Below are 19,802 nucleotides of genomic sequence, written 5' to 3'. Positions count from 1 at the left end.
AGGAAAGACTTCAGCGGGTAAAATGCAGATAAACGAGTAATCTCTGTGTGTCTTAAATAATGGCTATTTGTACATTGAGGACTGACCTTTTAAACAGTTGAATTTTCCAGCCTTTCAGACTTATTTTTCTAGAGTAGTTACAGTAGTTAGATCCTGATCAATTTCACATAGATGGACATTTGCATTTGAGGGCGTTTGAAGATAACCTTTTTGTCCTGCAGAAAACACATTCAAATATAAAAGTGCAATCTTTCCCTGAGGATATCCTCTGTCTTCCTAAAGTGGCACAAAAATAGACGTGTGATTTAATTTCTGCCAAGTGCAAAGTGTGATTGTTTTCCCAAAGGGAAGCGGAAGAAACTTGCTGTGAAAACCATATAATTGGAGAACTCCAGCTCTGTCCCCTCGTGGATATCATATTGATCATGTTCTCTGTTCCTTGAAATGGAAACAGTTTCCACAGTAAACTGAACAATCAGAGGACATCTTTTATTGTGCTTTTCAGGGAGAAATAAACCCAAGGCTGAGTATATGTTGAAAGCATCTCAGGGATGCAAAAAATGGCAGAAGAAATTCCATTCTTGGCATAATATTCAGTGGCGGTAGCATTATTATGCTAACATAATTGCAGGTTGGGTTCACGCTGAAAGAGCGTTTCTCAGTTTGCCACAGCTGAGCCACGTTTTAACAGATCAAACAGGCCTGTAGATGAGTACCAGGGTAATCATTTCGCCACTCTTTTTTGTCTAATTTGAATTTTTTTTTTTTTTTACCAGCAAAGCACAATATCATAGACTGTGTGTATTGCTACAACCGTAATTAGTTATCTTTTTATTCCATTCTCAATGCATTTTAGTTGAATTTCAACCAAAGAGATGCTCTTTATGAAACTGCAGATGAACAAGGATGTTAATTTTGGAAAAATAATACATTTCTCTTGTAACGTAGTACTGAGCCACTCTCACTGGACTCAACCACATGGGTCCAATCAGAAGAAAACTGATGCAGAAAATGTATTTTAAAGGTTACATTAAAATCGTTTATCACTTCAACTACTAGAAAGAAATGCATGGAAAAAAAATCTATTTCTGGATGCGAAATGTCAATAAACTTTGATTGACTTTAAATTTATGTACAATACAGTAGAGCTGTGTAAAACCAGCATGCACAGTCAATAGAGAGTCCCTAAGAAATAGCTATTGTTGTAAAAGTGAGCTGAACTAACTCTTTCAAAAAGCTTCTCCCATCTTGCAGACCTAGTCTCAAACTCTGTTCATCACACAACATCTAAGACCAACGTAAACTCAATAAACCCACAGAGTTCCATCTTTACACAACTGGACTCCTCCGCTGGCTCAGAGGAGCTGAATGCTCCGGTTCAGTGGGGAAGAGGGAAAAACATGACCTGCTGGCTGCCACAGAGGCCTCTTATCATACCCACCGAGTTCCCAATGTTGGTCTGGACATGGTTGTTTCCTGATATTGCTATCTGATAGCTATTTGTGTCAAATAGGCGTAACCTAAAGGTGAGCTCCGGCCGGACGGGACTAAATCAGATGTAGAGATTTAGAAAACACAACTAAAAAGAGGAAGCATGAGCATCACCAGAGTCTGATGGGATTTTTGGCATTCTGCCTGACATCCAATACAGGCAGGTTTTTCTTTTACAGCACAGCTTTATAGGGTATTAAACTGTTTTTTTTTCTTTTAAAACTTAAGCTTAACAAAAGTTAAAACATATACATTTGCAGCATATTCTCTGACTCCTTGGAGTTGTACAATGAGCAAACTCAATACTTTTACAAAGTCCTGACTGTTGAATTTGTTGATTTATGGCAGAACATAGAGTTTTATTCATTTTTGTTCATAAATTTCAAGGGCTTTAGAGCTTAAGAGGCAAAAGTCTGAGATATCTGACACAAGTTGCCTACATATTTTAAAGTCAAAATAACATTTTACTTAATCAAATTCTCTGAGTCATTCTTAGAGTTTTTTTTAAAGCTTACACAACCTTACTATAGATCTGTCAGTTGGTTCTACAGTGATCATACTTTAATAGTATATCCCGCAACCATACCATTAAAAATGTGGATGCTTGGATGGATGAATGGAAGTACTTGAGAATAAGGATGAAATAAAGTCTGTAGTCTGTGGTCGATACTCCAATGATGTTATTTTCAAATCTCTGAAATCTGTTGTAGCTGTTAGCAACTCTACTATGACCGAAAATATCCACTTGCATAAGAGGATTATTATTCTGCATGCACAGTCGGCTCAGATAGCGGGTTGAGAGACAGATGGAGACTCATCTTAAGTCTAATGCAACTGGAAGTTTCTTCCTTCTAATAAGTTGTTCCTTTCTACTGTTGCCTCTCACTGTCTCAAAAATGGAGACTGAACCATCTAAATAAAACTATTCACTTTTTATTGATTTATTTACATTGTTTGTTACTAATTTTAATATAATTTAATTTAATTTAATTTAAATGAACTGATAAGGAATTGTATTATCTTGGCTGACATAAAACCATCTGACAGTCTCAAAATCTGATTTAATGACATTAGATTAGAACTGGAGCTGTTTTAATACTACTTCCTAAGAAGACGATTTGTTGTGACATTGTAATATTTAAATAAATCAAAAGGAATTAAGTGACTTGAAACAGACATTACATTTACTCATTTTGTTTTGTTTGTCTTAGCCTTGGAAATCTGAAAGTAATTTCTCCTTTGTTTAAAGCCACGTTGTTCACATGACACCTCATGTCTTAGTTATTTGTTTAAGGAGGCTGGAAATAAAAAAATATATATCAAAATGCATTTTTACATAAGAAGCCTTGTTACATGGATTTGTTTTTTTACGCACAGATTCTCCAACAAAAGCCTGATGTAGCACTGAGTCGCCATCCCATTTCACACATCATTTGCATATAGATAGCACAATCAGAGATGTGCAATGACATGACAGCCTGAATTTTCAGATTACTTGAGCGTCAAAGTGATGATTGGATGAAATCTGATGATTAACGGCAACGGTTTCAATCAGCTGGCTTGCGCGATAACGAGCATCAGTGGATATAAAAAGGAAAAACTTGAAAGGACAAGGAGGTCATGGCCATTGGTATTCAGAGGGGGGGAGAACAAAGAAGCAACATATGAACAATGTATCTTTAAGAACGACAAGAAGACGGATCCTTCAAAACGAATGGTGTGTCGTCTGAAATGCAGACCAAGCAATTAGCTCAGAGTGTGAGTGTGTAAGTGTGGAGTTTTCTAGCTGCTTGAAAGCTGGGATCCCTGCATGGTGTTGGTGTGCACTGCATCCTAATAATGACATCAGCATTCAAGGTTTGTCAACTGTGGAATGGAAAGTAGTGGGGCACGTAAGGATGGATTGATTCCTTACATTTAATGTAAACACAGATTGTTTCTTCTACCTTTACATGTCTGCCATTATACTCACATAGGTAATTGTTGGGGAAGAAGCAATATTTTTAGTCTTTAGGTCTGCCACTGAGAAGTTGGATGGCAGAAAGAGTAAGTGCACCTACTCTTCTGCGCACTGGGTGGCAGTGTTGGCAAAGGCATTCTTACCTTGGGGTCATTACACGTTTTAAAGGTTTGTGATTATCTCCCGGAGTCCATATTCGATCATTTTCTCCTTCTTCTTCTTTAACGAGAAAATTTCAATCTGACATGATATAAAGATTAACATGCTCCAGAGGTAATACAAAATGTCCAATCCTTTGTAACACTTTCAGTCAATCCTCTTTGGGGTGACAGGTGTGTGCCTTCTGAGACACATTTTTTTTTTTTTAGACCTACAGCATCATCACACCCTTCATTCGGGGAGTCTGGATTGAGCTTTAAATTGCGGTCAAGGCAGAAATGCAGTCGAGGGTAACTCTGCATTCAATCTGACGCAGTGTTGAAGGAGCCTTTGTGAAAGGTCAGGTAAGCAGCTGCGACACTGTTCATCCCAGCAAATGTCACAATGTCTCGGGGGTTGATGTGACTGATGGAGGACCTTATCTGGTGGCATAACACCAGTGCTGGTAGAGGACTTTTCCAACAGAAACGATCAGTCAGTGAGGGTTGGGGGAAGATAAGCCTAAATTTCACAGCAGACTGTCTTTAGGTAAATAGGAATCAAATTCTTTGACTGAAATTTCCTGTACCTGCTGCTCAAAGCCGCTTTCTAGCCTCTGGAGAGGTTTTCTCATGGCAGTGATGGACTTAAATGTGAGGACTTGACACATTACACAGCATCAGCTATGTGCACCAAAGTTTACACTTGGATATACACGAAAGCTCTTGCTGAGGAGCTAATTAACTGTTTGAAATGTGCCACAAAGAACAAGATGCCCTCGTGTTTGGCAGTAGTACAAAAAATTTACAGGAAATCTATTGCAGATCAGGTTGCCTGACAGTTCTTGGGGTGTCTTCACATTACATGGCCCAATTTAGAAATCCTCGTTCAATGTTTCGGGCAATCAGGTTGCTTCTTTGATTTTTGTGGCCCTTAAATCTCTGGTTTTTCTATTTGCCACATCACACGTCTCTTCGGCGGACTCATTTTACCATTGAGCCACAAAATTTCCTCTGCCACACCATGGCAAAAGCTTATCAGACCATGTCAAGATGCAGAAATGTACCTAATGATTACATCTTGCTAATGTAATGCCACTGCTATAATGGGTTGCTGTTTTACTTAAAATTCTTACCAGTCTAGCCCCACTGCCCTTCTTCATGAATCCACTGCTGTCACATTAAAACATGATTCAAAATTGGGTCCAACATGCAGCTCCTGACATAAATAATGACCATAACCTCCCTAATGAAGTGTTGTGCATGTTGAAAACCCACAGGGAACTCCAATGCTCTACATTTTTATAACACGTGCCTGAAGACTTGCAAAGATTTTCTCAAGAACTCTCGGAAGACAAGGAATATTCACATTTTTAATCAACTTAAAACACATTTAAAACAAGATTATTGCATTATTCAGCTATTTTGGACTTCATAATCCTATTCACACTACTGTCTAGTTGCCTGTTTTAAAAGCATTGGAAGACAATGCCAAAGGGAATTAATGTTTCAGTACTGCCTTCCAATCCAGTTAAAGCAGATGCACAGGACAGTTTGATCAACGGATAAGTAATGCTGATGAAGGCTTGGGAGAAGGAGACTCGGCATGTGGATGCAGTCTTCAGGAACTGGACTGTTCCTGAGTCAACTTAGGACTCCCAGACAAAACCTGGAATGAAGAGGAATGGAAAAAGATGAAGACTGAAGCTGGCAAGTTTAAAGGAATGAGGGTGAAGCGGTGACAGAGATTGAAGTGAAAGAGTAAGTGAGGGTGGGGTTGGAAGGATATGACAGTAAAGGATGGGTGAATTGGGTGTAAGTGGACTGCTGGGTAATCAGAGGTGTGGCTGAGGCGTGGCCCAGCTCCCAAATCTAAGGTACCATCTTAACTTCATTTGTAGATTGTTAGCACAGCTTCTTCCATATATGGTTCTTACTTCCTGTTTGAGAGGCACGACTAAAAACAATAAAAAATTTGATCTAAAAGTAATTATCTGCATTGAGAAACTTTGATAAATGTACAAAAAATAGTATAGTAAAATAGTATATGATGTTTGCTTTATAATCAAGTTAGCATGAGGTAATGTTGGATTTTGATAATCAGTTTAAAGACAATTATTATCCAAATTCCAAATCAGTCTAGCAGAGAAAATTGTCACATGCGCCCTATTGTTTTATGTACCTGAATATTTCGCTATTCTTTGATGGCCACTGATCTGCCCTCTCCACGCTACAATCAAGTCCCCTGACTTGACAGAAACTTTTAATTAAAATTGACTTCCTGCACCGTTCCTTGTAACTCCGGCACTTCCACACGGCACCTTAACCACTCTCTATGGAATTGTTTTTCATCTCCCTTTATTTTTCCATCCATCATTTTGGCAACGTCGCCATTTCCCACCAGGCATGGTGCATGCTCGGAATAACGGCCATGCCTTGGATCTAGACGTGCAGGTGGGAAACAGAAGGGAAAGCCCACCTCATTTTGTGGAGACTGCAGATCTGTGGGGATCTATAAAGAAGAGAGGGAGGAGGAAAGGCAGCATGAAAGCAAACATCAAGATGGGCTTGTAAAAATACGAGGCATTTCTGTGATACGCTTGTTTGCTTGCTAAGCTTCTCCCCGTGGACCAGTGTGTGGTATTTATTGAAATACACATCAAATATTATTGAGTGAGAAGAAAAATGAACAACAAATATATCCATTTGGATTTAGTCATAATAATGAACAGCACTGATGTTTATTAAAAAAATATTGAACATGAGCACATTTTTATGCGTATCGTCACATGGTTTATTTTCTTGAAGGAAACTAATCAGTTCACTAGAACAACGGTTTAATTTGTTGTGAAAAATGGTTTGGAAGCTGATTAGCATGCAGTTCCCGTTTCCTGCAATCCACTTATAATTACTCAGGTTGAGAAAATCTCCCACGATACCATCTTTAGAACCCTCCAGCAAATTAGTACGTGCCACTACGAGCAACTACCTACCTATTCTGCGCCCCGGACAAAGCTCTTTAAAGACGTCTTTTAAACATTTGGTGCCCCCAGCCTATTAAAGGAGCCAAGATTAAAATCCAGCTCATCCCTGTTCCTCTTGTTCTGTACTGATCGGAATCCTGTGTAAAACCTCTGTCTTCTCTGTGTCAAGAAATGTCTGTGCTTCAAAGCTTTATTCATTTTAGGGTGAGGTGAGATTCTCTATTGATGAAGGACATGGCCAAGGTTTAGTTTATTACTTACAAAAACTGGGAATAATGATGGGGTAGCAAAGGAGTTAGAAATACATTTAATTGGGATTTTTTAATTTTTTTTTTATGAATTTAGCACAATGGATCCCCTAGGTTAGGTGGGTAAGTAAATTAATATTTTGGTTTCCTTGTCAAGGAGTGACGATTCAAGGCTTTGTCTGCCAAAACGAGCGCACTGTACTGGGGTATAATCTAAATCCTGTTTGGGGCTCGTTCACACTAACATAGAGACATTGTTAAAAAAAACAACAACATATATGTATATACATATCGCCATTTCACCTCCACCTCATCTCCTCTCATGCATTAGAACTTTTTTTTTAAAATTAAAAACATTAATAAGAGTGTAGATTTAAAAATAAACTTAATGACACAACAGTGTATCTTAGGCAATCGAATTAACACCCTCTGCCCCAAATTAAAAAAAACAAAAAAAACAACAACAACAAACAAAGAAACTTTGCCATGGAGAAACAGTAAATATGCAGCCTGTTAAAAAATAATGATGCATCCACAGTTTGTTACTTGTTAAAACAGGTATGGACCCAGGAGTCTGTTTATATTTATGTTTTATTGCAATATCTGCAGTACAATCATTTAAAGCTTGCAGCTAAAGCTGGTACACAGTTTGTCTGTCTGCATGAGTCGACTCATTAGGATTTCAACAACAGGCGCGCTTGAAACCTTGCAGTGTCACTTTGTATATCATTAAAAGGTAGCACACAGAGTTTTCGAAAGTGGCAGAAAATCTGCATTAACCAAAAGGGATCTGAACATTTCTCACATGTCTCTAAACAGCGTAAGTGACAGTAAATGATAAACACAACCACTATAGCACCATTGTCTTTATAGTTGACAATGTAAAAGGTTGCTTAGAAATGGTGCATGTTAAACAATGTCTTCATTTTCACAAGTTGCAAAGAAATCAGGACCAAACTGTTGAGGAAAATGTTAATTTAAAACAGATTGTTGTTTCTTCCCCAGCAGCTTTTCTGCAGGAATAAAAGAAATATGACATTAACTATCCCCAGGGCAGCACTCTGTGCTGAATAACTGTTTGAAAGCTCTGTTTTTCTCTAAGCTTGAGCTCAGAGGATTTGTTAAATAAATTGACACACAAGAATCTGCAAGGGTTTTTTTTTCCTTGCTGTGTGGCTCAAATATGTTTGTTTTCTATGATATACCGCATAGAGCTGCTATCATGCAGTGGGTGAACCCATAGTATGATTAATCTAACCTTATATGTAGTTTGCCACTATAAACAACATGTAATAGCTGTGTGTCCTATTGGGTTACAATTTATAATTTAAACATAGCAACATTTCACAATTAAAACCATATTCCAGCTGTTTTGCCACAAAAGGCATCTCTTTTGAGCTCATCCATTTTGTCTTTTTAATCAACTCCATTAATATTGAGCATGGATGTAGAAAACCACATGTCTGAATTATCTCCTCCTTCAAAAAACAAAACAAAAACAAAAACAAAAAACACCATAGAAAATGTCTGATTTCACACCATAGAAAATGTCTGATTTCACAAAAGTCAACAAAAGTCCTGAGGAGTTCTCCATGCACTCTAAAAGATGCCAGTCTATTTACCAGGATGTAAAAGGTAGAAATGGTAAAATATGCTTTGAAAATGATAATGTCATCTTGATTCCATGCGTAATAATTATGCCAATGGTGTGTGTCTTTGAGAGCTGCCAAGGTAGTGGCATTTCCTATAATTAGCTTAGCAGAATACTGGATTTACAAATATTGAACGTGTAAGAAAATAAGAAAAAAAACAACAAAACAACCCCCAAACACTATAAATAAATTTCAACAGACTAATTAGAAATACTTCAGAATCAGTCTTGGATTAAGTTTCCTGTAGTAGAAATCCATGCTTCATAAACCTACCTGCACTTTTATTATCGTAAAAAGAAGTCCACTTCAGATTCATTCAACTTTCTAAATTCATGCTTCAAAACCATGTGGTGCTCGTGATCAAAATGAAGCTTATACACAAAGGTAAACCTGCTGGCTGTAGCACCTCTTTGTCCGTTGGACGAATTTTAATGTTTTGCAAAGCAATAACCCAACATGCTGATTAAAATATCAAAGGGGTTTTCTGGCCGCCCTGGCACGGCGCTCGTCGTTCATTCCTCCCTGACTGTGGGACAGAGCGCAATGGAGAGTTTGGTATGAGATGTCAGATAATCTCAGAGCAGAGATGGACTGCATTAGTTACAGATAACATGCTTCATCCCTCGGTTTGGCATTGAGCAGCAATGGCCGAGAGAGAAGCACTGGCAAGCTGTTGTGGCCGATGCTGCCAAAATGTCTCCCCATGTGACCTCACCATGTGAGACGGACAACAGCTTCCTCAGAAAGAGGAAACATGAAGACATCAGACAACAACAACAACAAAATAAATTAAAATCCTCTGGAGCCGTGTTAAACGTTAGCATTTATTTAGTTTTGAAATGATGTGTTGTGTTCCAAAAGGTCAACACTTTATGATCCTTTGTGTCGGTTCTCGTGGTTTTCTGCAGATATTTACCTGTTGTTAAAAGTAAAATACCCAACAATAAGTGGTAAGGTTCTGAAACACTTCAGTTTTTAAATGAAACGTTAAATCTTACTAAAAAGCCAGTCCGATATACTGTACCTCGGAGTTAGTTGCCTCGGGCTCATCTCTGCAGCCATATGTGAAAAAACATAAGACTAAATTAAAAAAATGTGTGTTACATGAAATGATTTCTGGGTGTATTTTCCACAGGGACTGAGGTGGGAATCCCAAGTGTATCTGAGGAAGCAATCTATCATTAGGACTAGAAACTTTGGTCACTTTTATGCCAAGTAAAGTGCATGATGAGGATGCAGATACTGAGCTCCAGCCACTTTCCCCCCCTCTGCACTGCCACAGCTGTCAAAGCTGTCATCCAAAGTACCTGCCCACACTGCATGGCCAGCAGCAGACTAATGAACAGCAAGGAGGACAGGAGCACAAAAATTCTCCTTAGCAGATTGACAAGTGGTGACAACTGTGCAGCAGCATTATAAAAGTCTTGGAGCTCCTGTCACAGTGACAGAGGTCCAAGGCAGAAGTGTTTGGGTTTAAATAAAAGCTAAATATAACTACAGGAAAGCTCCACAGTGCTGACCTTCATACGGATATGGATTCCTACATGGTTCAAATCTCGTTCTGGGCACTTTTTTTTTTCCAAATAAAAGATTGAGTTCAGCTTATCTTAAAAAAAAAGTCTGACAAACATAAGCATGTAAATCAATGAGATTATAGCTGAGTGACTAATTTCCATCTCTAGTCCTACTGGCAGGTTGGGCTTAAAGACAAACAACAATAGCAAGAAAAAGAACATGCAGATGTAAAGCTTCCTAGAAAATGCATGAAAGCCAATACAATAGATGTCACCGCTGCACAATCAGACTGAACTGAGGGAGTTCTCACTGTGAAGCAGCATTAAAAGCCATTTAATACTTGTTTTGTGACAATGTTGGAACTGAAAGGTGACTTTCAAGTCCCAACAATCTATCCCAAAGGGTTGATGCATCATCCTGTCACTACCAGCAAGAATGACAGCAAGGAAGACATCCTCATCACTACCATGCCTACCGGTTATCTCCACCATGCCCTCACATGGTGAACAACCCATGTCACTCTGTCATCACACCAGTCAACACCAGCAGGAAGAAAAAGCTGCATGCACTGCCAAGCCTGTCACATAAGTTACAAGCAGAATCTATGATTTACGAGCAGTGAGCATAAACAGAGGGAAACCTCCCCAAACATGGATAATAAATCTGTCAGAGCCAATTGAAGTTCGAAAGACAATCCTTTCCCACCTCACTTTTATTGTTGGCTTTACCATTGATTCATCCCTCTCAGATTGGAAAGCAATAGAAGTTGGCAGAAGCAGACCAACTTCAACTGGTTGCATCTAAAAGTCTCGGTTTGTCTCATCTTCATCACATTCCTCTTCATAAACTGAATGAAATCGGTCAAGAACAAAACCCAAATAGCCTCCATATATGTGCCACACTACCTTTGGTCTTCTCATTCATCCCAGCTTCAACTTTGGAAACTCCTGGTCTGAACCTCTGGAACTCTGTTTGACCTTCACATCATGGACTTTAACACTGTTACAAACTTCAACCTGCTCAGGTGTCAGTTCATATATCAACCATAATAATTCTAATTTCCTTCTGAGAAACAAGAGGAGATATTTGTCATTTACTGCTTCTCGTGTTACATTTTTGCAAATGTTTGACCACTCCTAAATGTGCATGACCCTGCTGTTTTATTGGGGTCATATTAAGGGCGAATGTTGCGTGACAAAAATTGTCCATGATTGTATCCGTCTGTAATATCTCTGTGTCAGCCAGGTGTGACTCTTCTAATCATCCCTTTTATGGTAACTGATCTCTAGAATTAATTCTCATTAGTTTACCTTTGTGAATCTTTGTGCATCTTCATAGAAGGAAATCCTGGGGGTTAATCCCCTACGTTGGTTTTGATCTTGTAAGCGGTGTGTTTTGGTTCTGCTCTCTGGGTGTTAATTAGTCTCATTCCCTCAGCTACCATCCTCAGTATGCTTACAGATACCATGTTCTGCTCCATGATATCTGTAAGTTTCTCCTGTTTTATCATGAGTAATGTATCTCTGTCCGTCAGTCTCTGTGTTTGCGCCGTCCTACAAACATCACAACATGACTCATACCCTTCAAAGCTTAAATCTGATCTGATTTTTGCTTTTGCTGCAGCTTGGTCATTACATCATCTCGGTACTATCTGCAGCGAGGATTGAGAGCACTTCAGCATTTTGTAAATTTGAACTTCTCGGTCCCTCTTACCCTTGGGGAGCCTGTTGGAGGCATTTGCCCTGAAAGTGCCTCAAGCAAGTCTTGTGTCAGTGTGAAGCAGCAGATATTTTGCTTTTCTGGCTTTCTCAACTTCTCATCTGATCTAAGACAGTTAAACTAGCCGGCCTGAAAAGTGGTGCAAATATTTTTCCCAACGTCACTGGACTGAATATTGAATTTGAGCTAAATTCAATATTCATGTAGGGCCCCATTCAAAACTCAAAGCAAAGTAAATTGAGAAAAGTTTTGTGCTGGTCTGAAAAAAAGATATCCGACTCAAAACAAACTTTGCATGTCTTTAATATTTGATAGATCCACTTAGAATGCAATTTATTTCGCATCATATAGATCCCTCTTTTCATCCTTCCTGGATGTGGTGGCATAATTGCTGAAAAGTGGAAATGACAAAGAAAGTATTGCGGAAAATAATCAATTTACATTTTTGACACAGGAATATGAGTTCCTGCATGAGAAGCAGCAGGAAATCAGAGAAACAAAATGGAGTTTATTTTTCTGCACAGCTTGATAAGGAAATTGCTATATTTTTCATACAACACAGTTGCACATTGTGTTCTGCAAAGCTGCATATATCTTACAGGGTGAGAAAAAAGTGATACACAAGTTGAAAATTCCTCTTCAGCACAACCGTTGCTGGGCACAGCCGCGTTCAAGTACTGGATCTGTCGATCAACACTCTTTTAAAAAGCACAACAAGAAAGAGCTTTTGTATTTCAATTCATGGTGTAAAATTATGGAACAAGTTAAATGAGAAGTTAAAACAAAGTCAAAATTTAATACAACAAGCCATTTTCATAAGATGGGTGAGAGATAGTGCTAATGTGTAAACTGAGGCCAATGCATATGAGTGTGTGTGGGTATGGATATATGAATGTATATTTAGACATATGTGTGTTTGGTGAGTCCATGACAAAAAAAAAAGAACATACAAAATGAAAAATTGATGAACCTATGTTTTTATACTTTTTTATTATTAATAATGAGGGTCCATCTGAAAACATGGTAAGAGTTTGTGAGGTAGGAGTTCATAAGTTTCTTACTTATGAAACTTATGAACTCCTTTTCGAGCATGTTAAGATTATTAGGATTCCAAAAATATGTGTCATTTGCATTCCTTGTTCATGTCTGTTATTTTATACTGCTAGTATGTTCAAAATAAATAAATAAAAACAAGATCTAAATTTAGGTTTTGTAATTTATACCACCAATAGCCAAACAACTAGTTTTCTCTAGTTAGTTTGAAACTTTCATGCATTTAGACTGTGTTATATGTGATTTCTGCTAAAACCTTTTAGGATATCTAAACAAAAGAAAAAAATGCCTTTCTTTGAGAAACCATCTTTTGTGAAACACAGTCTGGATTTCAAAAGTGACCTGTTGACTTCTTATGAGATTTAAGTGAATCTGGTGGAATTTCAGCCTTTGTTTAAAATGTCAACCTTGTGCAGATTTCACAAAATCCACATTAAACCAAATTTGTGTTTCTAAAAATTCTTGCAGTTTTAAAATTATAGATTTTTTTTTTATAAAGGGAAGATTCAAAAATTATTTCACTCATATCCCTAATAAGTGGATGTAAACTCTACAGTTCTTCTGTAAAAACTTCACAAAACCACTGCTTACAATCTCTCCCTCCAGTCAGTTTAAATATCTCTTAACAGCTTGAACCTCTAGTTCTTCGTCTGTAAATCATCTTTTTTCATTTTCAAGTACCAGGTTTAATTAATTGTTTCCTAAATGCAGTGACAGTAATGTCTGGTGAGAGTTTGAGAGTAACCCAAATCATCAGATATATGACTGTGTATTAAAAAAACACTTAAGTGTTTTATAGAGGACATTGCATGAGCGTTGATTTAAGTGAAAATTGTTGCAATAAATTACCGGAGCACCTTCCGACAAATGGTCACTAAACGAAACTCGAGTCGTATTAAAACCAAACCCCGTCAGGATTTGCAATTTACAAACTGGAAGGATTATCAGACACATTTGGGATTAACACCAGCGCAGTGTCAAAGGATTAGTCAGAGTAGTGAGATGAGTAATTGGCTGTGCTAAATTATCAGGTATCAGCTCTGATTCTTTCTACGAAGTACAGAGTCACATTAAGCCTCCAGCTCCATTCCAATTAATCAAATGAAATGTTCCGAAGAAAATGAATCATAGCCGGCCACTTGATTTCTCTTTTGGTCCATCTGACATAGGAGGTCACAAGTGTAGATTACTTTACTTGAAGGTGTCAGAAAGGTTGATTAATGTGCAAAGACAACATACATTTACTACTGAGTTCAACTGAAGGCCATCTCTACTCCTCTATTCCTGGCTAAATTAATCACAAGCAGTTGAATAAATACATCTGGAACTAGTTACTTACATGCACTGTATAAAAATGAAGCTTTTTTTTCTTTTTTTGGTGTTACTCTTTGTAATTATGTTTCAGTTCACCAAAACAATTAAATGTCAGAGTGCTGAAAAGTTATTGGAGAATAGCATAAACTTTTTCACTTGATGGTGGCTTGTCTGCTCCCACCTTGCCACCTGTTTCAGCCCATGTTGTTTCTCTGTCATGTTTCATTTCTCCTTTGAACATACACACTGAATAAAAGCATAAATAATAATAAAAAACAGAATGTCACGAGAAGTCAATAGAGTTTCTAATTGTCCAGCAGCATCAAGAGCAGTAAAACTAAGGTTTGCTATGAGCATCGAATGAGAGTCATACCAACTATTTTTAGTTGGTATAAAAAGGAATATTTAGTTGTAAATAATTTGCACAAGTGATTAGTAACTTTTGGTCTTAAACACTTGCTATATGTCACACCATAAAAAAGATATAAAAAAAGCTTTCAGTAAAAACTTTGGGAAAAAAAATTCTTTCAGCCCTGTAAAATCCTTAAAAATCTTGGCAGCCTTTCTTGGATACCCATTGTACACTGTTAGACAAGTCGTGGCAGCAGCTAACTACAGCTAAAGTCAAACCCCCAGGCTGAAGAATTCAAATAAAAACCGACGTTCACCAGAAACTTTCAGAAGAGTCTGACTTTGTAATATCTAAGGGGAAGAAATAAAAAGGACAGGCACATCTCCCAACACCTACAGGTGCTTCATTATTTTTGGCATATTTTTAGAGAGAGACAAGCTTATAGACTCATCTCACTTCTGTTTGCCAGTAGCTTGAGTCCTAACTTAAAGACCGGATGCTGAGTCTGAGCTGAAGGCTGATTGAGAGCTATTCCAGGAAAAGGACGTCAGTTCTTGCACCATCCTCTTTAATTTCTACATCAGAAATTAAAGCTTTGCCACTGAGAGAGATTTGATCCTCAAAAAAATAATAAAAAAAAGGCAATACATTTGGTGAAATCCAATAGCAATGTTTTGCTGCTCTCAGTTCTTTGGTGCTCATTACTTTTGGGATTTGTGAACACATAATTTTTTTGGCTATAAAAAAATATAACAATATGCAAATGAAAATTGTCAGTGTATTGGATTTAAGAGAAGTTGGGATGCAATTTCATTATAATAATTTGCTTTGTTTTGTTTTGTTTTTTGCACAGCTGGTTCTCAGGACTAACTTACACTTCGGGGTTTTAATTAAGATCCACATATGGACCTTAAGCTAGTTAAAACCACATATTTTTATATGCTACATAAAAAGACACATAGCCTTATTCCCCGATAGTTAACACTCAAAAATTTACACACAGCCTCCGCTCCATCTGTCTCGAGCTTTCACGCTTGTCTCACTATATAGTCGTTTATCACATCTCTATGCTCAAAAATACAAATCTTCATTATAAAGTATATGCCACTCAGTTGCACACCAAAGTCAGCACTGATTCAGAAACATAAATCCATTACTAATCTTGGGTAAAGCCACTTTTTCTGCTCCTCTTTTACTGAATAGACATGCCAAACATGTTGGTAGTGAAAACCATAGATCAATCTGAGTGAGCCGCCCCTTTTCACCTCGGCACCCTGAGATGGAGCCTTGTCAGCCATTCCAGAAACTGCTGGACATGATTAAAAAAAAAGGCTTTGATGCCACATTTTTCTTGTTTCTTTCCGAATAAAAGACCTATTCATAAATACAAAGCGGCAACGGGTATACCAGAGAGTGTCACTTTCTTCAAGACGTCCTCAGCTGTGCGCTCCAGACTCTCTGGGCAGGTGTGGCGACAGATGGAAAGGCATTGATGAACCGAGGGATGAGAGGTGCAAAGACAGAGACCAAATGTTATGCACCGCGGTGATGACATGAAAGCAGACAGTGAAAAGGGGTTATTAATGACGGTCCGGAGGCAGAAAGGCTGACCGTGAGCAGAGACCTTTACACGTTAACAGCTGTAAAGACGACCAAAGAAGTTGCAGCACTAATTTAAACTGTCACAGCAGAAAACACACTTTCACACTCCGACCTGCTCCATCAGTTCCCCCTTCAGTGCTGAGAACACTCACTAGATTTTTTATTTTTTATTTATTTTTTTTGTTGGGCGGTTTGTAATAGCTTTGTTTTCACTCAGACATAACATAAATTAGATTTGCTCAGAAACAATGTAATGTAGTCATTATTTGCTTCAGATGGCTTTCCCCCTTGAAATGAAAAATCGCATCTCTTTAGTGGGTTGCCTTGTAATTGTTCAGGGAATTGCTTCATTTGCACAAGCAATCTAAGCAATTTGCTGGAACAATTTTCTCCCTCCGTTTTCTTTGGATGTTGTGAATTTTAGAGTGTGTGCTATAATAAAAAAAATGTTTAAAAATAAATACATAATCATTAAATATGTCACTGATCTGGGTAAATATTTAGAAGAAATGACTGATTTGGTTGAATTTGCCATAAGAGAATAACGAGAGAACTTTGGTTTTAACAGTTAAAAAGTTAATTCAACTTAATGTTATGTGTCTGATAAATAAGGTGCTATTTGCCTTGTTTTGCATGAATCTGAACTCCAACTATTTAACATTTTTATCATAGTTATTAAAATTCAACTGACTTTCCCCTTGAAATCAAAAATCTTGTATGCAGCGATTGCTGGTCATCAGCAGTAAAGGTCCTGAAATAACAGGTGGTTACATACAATGGATGGATTGAAATTCACAACTTTTATATACATTTTCTCAACATTTTTTGTAACTTCCTAACATAAGTGATGTAACCATATCAGGGTTTCTTAGCCACCTTTTCAGGTCTGATCGCAAATTTTACGTGACAGTTTGATGGCTGCTCCAAAATACTGACTTTGTTGTCCTAGCTAATAAACAGTAGGTTATTAGCTGGCAAATGAACAGCATGTTGACTAGAAATTTCCATGGTGTTATTAGTTGCATATCGTTTCATCAGATGGGACCTTCAAGCATCTGAAAATTATACCTATGGGTGAACGAGACATGTAGAGGTCCACAATTCTTTTCCTGACATCTTGACTGATTTATTTTGTATTTTAAAGAAGTCTTAAAGTTGTTGTCATATAATACATCTTAGTGTTATCTTAGTGTATGTGATAGCAATTTATTTGTCTCATTTTTTTTTATGCATTTAACAAAAAAGAAATATGTTTGGTGAGCCTAACTGACCTAAAACGAGAACATTTCAGTCTGATTTGATGTGAGACAGTGTAAAAAGGGTTCTGTGCCATTTTTTAAACACTACACATAGAAAACCCCCCAAAACAACTCTATAGGATTTGAAGTTTTGAACATAAATTATCTGTGACATAGCATCTGCTTATTCAGTTTTGTACAAGGAGCAAATAACAGCAGAGGTTCTCTGATGGCTTCAAAAACCGTATCAGCACATTGATTAGATTGTCTTTTCTCTCTGAAGGGCTAATAATCATGTACCCAATCTTATCTTAAATGCTTCTTGTCAATGCTGAGCATCCGCGGCAGACTGAAACAGGATGCGGCAAAACCCCTCAGGTGGCAGGACAGCTGGAGGAAATGTTTTCGGTTTACAGAAACCAGTGAGTCATGAGCTACAGCAAATGGACCAATGTCAACTACTTAGCAGAGAGACAGTTGAGGAGGCGGGGGCTCGTGGGTGATATGAGATGATGAGTGAGGGGATGACAAGGCGTTTGACCTTCTTTCCAACCTGCTGGGTTAAAGAGCAGGAAGTGTACATCGTGATGTTGCCCTCGGCCTTGTTGGGAGCCGGTGTCGGTGGAAGTGTGTGTGTGTGTGTCGGAGTGTTTATGGGGGATTTCTGACACCCCTGTGTGCATTTCCACCAACCACACACCACATGTAAACACACAGATGGTCTCAACACAACACAGCTGTGCTCCCATGCTGCCTTCCTCGCCCCTGAACAGCTCCGACGCTTCCCCGTCCAAACACAAACTAAGACTGAATAAAACCTCCTCTGCCCCGGGTTTCGCTATCCAAAGAAACCGTGAGCCCATTCCTCACTTTCCTCTGCTACGTTTCCACAGCTGGCACATGCTGCGTGAAGTAAACGAACGGGGATGCTCTCGAGGAAAGCCAAAATTAACTCTCCTGTTCCCATTCCCCTCGTTTGTTCCAGCTCATTCCCCCTCCACTCTCTTGTGCAAACTCGAGCATGGACAAATCTCCACAAATCTGTGTTAGCCAGGTGACAAGAGGAAAATAAAATACCGGAGGGTTGGTGAACTGTTTTGTGGCGTGTCTGTTGCAGGTGGTTGGGAGTCACTAGAGGCTGCAGAAACCGATGCAGGCGCAGGTGCCAGACAGACATCTGTTAGCTCAAGTGGGAACAGGCTGATTTTATTTATTTCATTTTTTTTTTTACCCCACCTTCTGTCATTGACTGAAAAATCTGAGTAAATCCACAGAGACCATAGAGAAAGAAACTGACAAAGTATGGTAAAAAGAGAACGTGTAAAATTAAACAACTTTTATTTTCTGGTTTATTTTACTTTTAAAATTTAAGCTGATTTAATTTAAGAGAAAATATGTACAAAATGGTAAAAAAATAAAATAAGACCCTGTGCAGGACGGTGAAACAAAATGAACAGTTCTTGATATTAAACTTTGGAGTTCTAATCTTCTCTCTAAATGTAATTTGGTTTTGAAAATAATAACATGAACATGAAATAAAGATGCATCTATCTATATTTTCATAAACCAACCCTAGGAATACATGAAACCAGGGAAGAAGAAACTAATTAAACTATACCTGTTGGGAAAAATGTCAAACTCCAAAGGATTTTGCTGTTCAAGCTCTTGATTCAAGACTTGGTCCAAACTGAGACCTCAAACACATCACTCCAGATATATTTTGAAAACAAAAATGTGTTGCTGATACTGAATAACATAATTCCTGACAAGAAAATTAACTGACTAATAGGTGCAACAACATCAAAATTAAAGATCAAATTTTACATTTTTGAGCAGCTAAAACTCAAAAATGATAAAAAAAATAAATAAAAATCATTAACTGCATTTTCAGTTGTTTAATAAGCAAGGTTACAGTTGAGCAAGTAATCACCAGATCATGATTTGGGTGGTGTTTCTGAAATGTCCTGAAGCAGCAAATGCACCATTTGAAAGGAGCACAATGGATTGGTTAGGCTGATGAGTTGCAAACCCAGACAGAGACTTGAGGAGAGTCCATGGAGAGGACAGAAGAAGAAATACACTTCAACCAAACCACGACATGTAACTTTGAGGAACACCAACCTTTCTCATAAAACTACACTGAAAACCTCGGACTGGGGGACGACTGCATCAAGATGTTGGAAGAAAATAGAAGAGAAGCTGCTTCCAGGGTGGCTAATACAATGAAAGTGGAAAGAAGTTTGCTCTACCACTGTTTTCTCTGGCCTGCCAAAAATAAACCCAGTCAGCTTGATAGCTGCCTTCTTCTTCTTCTTCTTCTTCTTCTTCTTCTTCTTTTTCTTCTTCTTCTTCTTCTTCTTCTTCTTCTTCTTCTTCTTCTTCTTCTTCTTCTTCTTCTTCTTCTTCTCCCTTGTGGAATCTGAATCCTCACTGTCTAATGTACAACAGATGTACGCAGGACAAAGGCTACTTTCTATTCAAAAACGAACAGATGGATGTGTGGCCACAGATTGTAAAATGAAAAAAAAAAAAAAAAG

General features: G+C 38.0%; 1 protein-coding gene across 1 annotated transcript in view; it reads left to right on the top strand.

Moving 5' to 3' along the window:
- Nucleotides 1-19,802, top strand: part of trmt61b (tRNA methyltransferase 61B) — a 54,911-nt gene that overhangs the window by 18,399 nt on the left and 16,710 nt on the right. The window lies entirely within an intron of this gene.

The sequence above is a fragment of the Poecilia formosa genome, unplaced genomic scaffold (genome assembly GCF_000485575.1).
Source record: "Poecilia formosa unplaced genomic scaffold, Poecilia_formosa-5.1.2 Scaffold8, whole genome shotgun sequence".
Lineage (NCBI taxonomy): Eukaryota > Metazoa > Chordata > Actinopteri > Cyprinodontiformes > Poeciliidae > Poecilia > Poecilia formosa.
The sequence above is the reverse complement of the archived record's forward strand: the minus strand, read 5'-3'. Positions and strand labels throughout refer to the sequence as shown.